This window comes from Coenobita brevimanus, chromosome 6, assembly GCF_032717465.1.
Source record: "Coenobita brevimanus isolate Jiangsu-jjx chromosome 6, ASM3271746v2, whole genome shotgun sequence".
NCBI classification, from domain to species: domain Eukaryota; kingdom Metazoa; phylum Arthropoda; class Malacostraca; order Decapoda; family Coenobitidae; genus Coenobita; species Coenobita brevimanus.
The window spans coordinates 18,128,611-18,131,917 of record NC_136959.1 but is presented as its reverse complement, the minus strand read 5'-3'; positions in this window follow the sequence as shown (position 1 = coordinate 18,131,917).

The window sequence follows — 3,307 nt, the reverse complement described above, 5'->3', positions numbered from 1 at the left end:
TGTCTTGGCCATTTCTTTCGCAGCAGAGAGGAAGGGTGAATGGTGAGAAGATTCTGCATACAAATCTTTTTTTCTTTTCCCCTCAAGAAGCCGATACCACAGTCATTCGCAATTTTGTCGCAATTTTTGAAAAGAACAAAGCGTTTTGGATCTGACTGCTTTCCTCAGAGTTTCTTCGTACTTTGAGTCTCATTATACTGATGATTCACTGGGTCTGTTTTTATAGTAATAATGGAATGTAGTAAGGCTGTGTTTCGTAACGTGTGACTGAGCGACACGGCACCAATAATCATGACAGAGAACAAAGTGCCTAGGGACAACAAGCAAGGTCTATAGCCGCTACTGCTAGTGTTCATTTAGTATTGGCCGCCTACACAAGTTGTTAGATATTTAAGTGTCTTCTTTTTTTTCGAGGATCTCAAACCATTCGGACTCTTTTTAAAAGAAATAGTTTGATTTTAAGTATTTTTGAGAGGGTACTCGACCAGCAATGGAGGTACTGAATAATTAGCATTTTCAGATATGGGTTAATATCGTGTTCAACCTGTAGCCTATCCATACAACGAGGATCTCAAACCATTAGGACTCTTTTTAAAAGAAATAGTTTGATTTTAAGTATTTTTGAGGGGGTACTCGACCAGCAATGGAGATACTGAATAATTAGCATTTTCAGATTTGGGTTAATATCGTGTTCAACCTGTAGCCTATCCATACAGCAAAGGTGAAATTAATGATATTTAAAGAACAATCCGCAGACAAAGAAAATGAACGCAGTACATAAAGATTACGGTAGCTAGATACTGGTGTGTGAAAGACTGGCTCAATGAAGGGAGGCAGGGAGGGTGGCGCTATTTATCACACACAGCCACTTATTAACACGGCCCTAGCTCATCCTGACAAATTACCGCTGTGATTAGTGACCTGGCAATGTAATTATATCAGACTGATATGACAAGTAGTGATGTGACTGATTGTATGTAAGGGAGGTGTCGCTCATGGCTGTGATTCATTACCGAAATAATTGCAAAGGATGTAGTATATCATTTCATCTTGTGCTTCTTCATGTATAATGTTGGCTCTTGTGATGAAAGTGTTGCAACGATGGGTGGCGAGTAATGTGAGTGAAAGGGGATGCCTGAAACACGAAATACTTATGTGATGAGTAGGAGGTTATGAGGTTATGATAATGATATAGCTAAGGGATGAACATGATGGTAAAGTTTAGAAGATTGGTGAAGAATTAGGGAGTGTGATGAAGTGTGGATGGGTGTCGTTAAGAGGCGAGAGGGGATGGTAATCAGTGTGAAGTACGCTGAGTAGTGAGAAAATGTGATGAGTATTGAACTTATGTGGTGAAGGGAATGGAAAGTGCGGTAAATAACTATGTATCTACCTCTATATCTATATCAATCAATCAATCAGTCAATCTATCTATCTATCTATCTATCTATCTATCTTCAAGGATAGATAGATAGGTAGGTAGATAGATACAGATAGATAGATAAATAGAAAGAGCTACATAGATAGACAGATAGGCAGATAAACAGATATAGAGATAGATACATAGATATTCATAGATAGATAATCAGTGAAAGACTCGTACTGAAACAGATGGCATGATATGATAAAGCGTGAGACGATGATGTGATGAGCTTGTGCTGAAGAGGAAAGGAAAGATGGCTACGTAAAGAGAATTTGTGATGAGAAAGACTGTGATATGCACAGGAAGAAAAGAGTCACGAGTTCATGAGAGGTTTGTGAGGTCATGAAATAGTGCAGGGGGGAGTGTGGTGAAGAGTATGGTGAAGGGTGAGGGAGTGCGGCGATGGCTCCGGGGTGTGGTGAATGGTGTTGGAGTGTGGTGAAGTGTGAGGGGGTGTGGTGAAGGGTGTGGTGAAGGGTGAGGGAATATTGTGATGGCTGACGGGGTGTGGTGAAGTGTGAGGGGGTGTGGTGAAGGGTGTGGTGAAGGGTGAGGGAGTGTTTTGAGCGGTGATCTGGGGTAGTGAGAAATTATAAGTTATATGAGTGTTGGCAGTGCATGATGGAGGGTACAGGTGTGTGGTGAGTGTGTGGTGAGTGTGATGAAGACAGGTGAACTATGATGAGGTGTGAGGCAGGAGGCTGAAGGGGTAGCAGGATATAATGAGGCAAGACGGTGACAGAGTCTGTGGCCAACAAATAAAATTAATATGCTAAAAAGCCATTGGAGATACAGGAGGATATGTACAAAAACTGGCACATAAAAAAGAAAAGAGAGGGAAACCTGAACAGCAGTGAGGAATGATGGATGGAGAAGGAAAAAAAAAAAGACATGATGAAAAGGCTGCTTGAAACAAGAGAGAGAGAGAGAGGTGATATGAAAAGATTAAAGTGAGTGCGCATATCATATAACGAAGCAATAACGCAATAAACTGTGAAAAGCCAGATAAAAAGAATGGTAACGACAGAATGTAAATATAAACATTAGCCTCTGGATGAGGATATAATTGGTAAAACAGCATATCGAAAAAAGATAAGATGCTTCCCAAACTGCTATAAAATTTGATGAATTGAGCCACGAGAGTCGAAAACGGAGCCACAAGACCGCACATGAGCACAAGAGCAGTTTGATTAATTTTACTATAGACGACATCTTCACCGCTGATAAAATTTTGCCACATCCACATGACTGGCCAAATATAGCCATTTTCCCTGTATCACCTTCTCTCCCCTCCTCCACTCACCCACCTACTCACTCACTTACTGAATTACTGTACTATCTTGAAGAAAGGGGCCCAAGCTTTTTGGGTGGTACGTTAGGAAAAAGAAATTTTGCACAGTGGAAGACCTGCTCCCTAACCAGCTTTCCGGCAGGGTGGGACAGGCGATGACCGCCTCCCATGGGGGTAGCGGGTCCAGGGTATCCCACCGAAACCGTTAGGGACAGTCATTTCTGTTTTTAATGAAGTAACAAAAATTTTGGCATAATGGTAGAGCTTTACCCGTGCCAGATTATAATCATGGTGGAACCCCACTGGGCAGTACACCACAGGGGGTCGGTCCTCTGTGATCTCGAACAAAGTAGTAATGCACAGATAAATCTTATAACCGATGAACATGAAATATTGTGCAGTAATAGTAGTTACACCGGCCATGTTCTGACAAACGTGGAAATGCCGAAGGTCACCCTCCCGGGGAAGAGGGAGGTCCGGCAATGCCATTATGTGCGGCCATCGTTTAAACCTATCAACAAGAAATTGTACACAGTGGTTGGCGTTTGCCCTGGACACGTTTTAGGTAGGTCGGGGCTCCCAGTCATCATCCC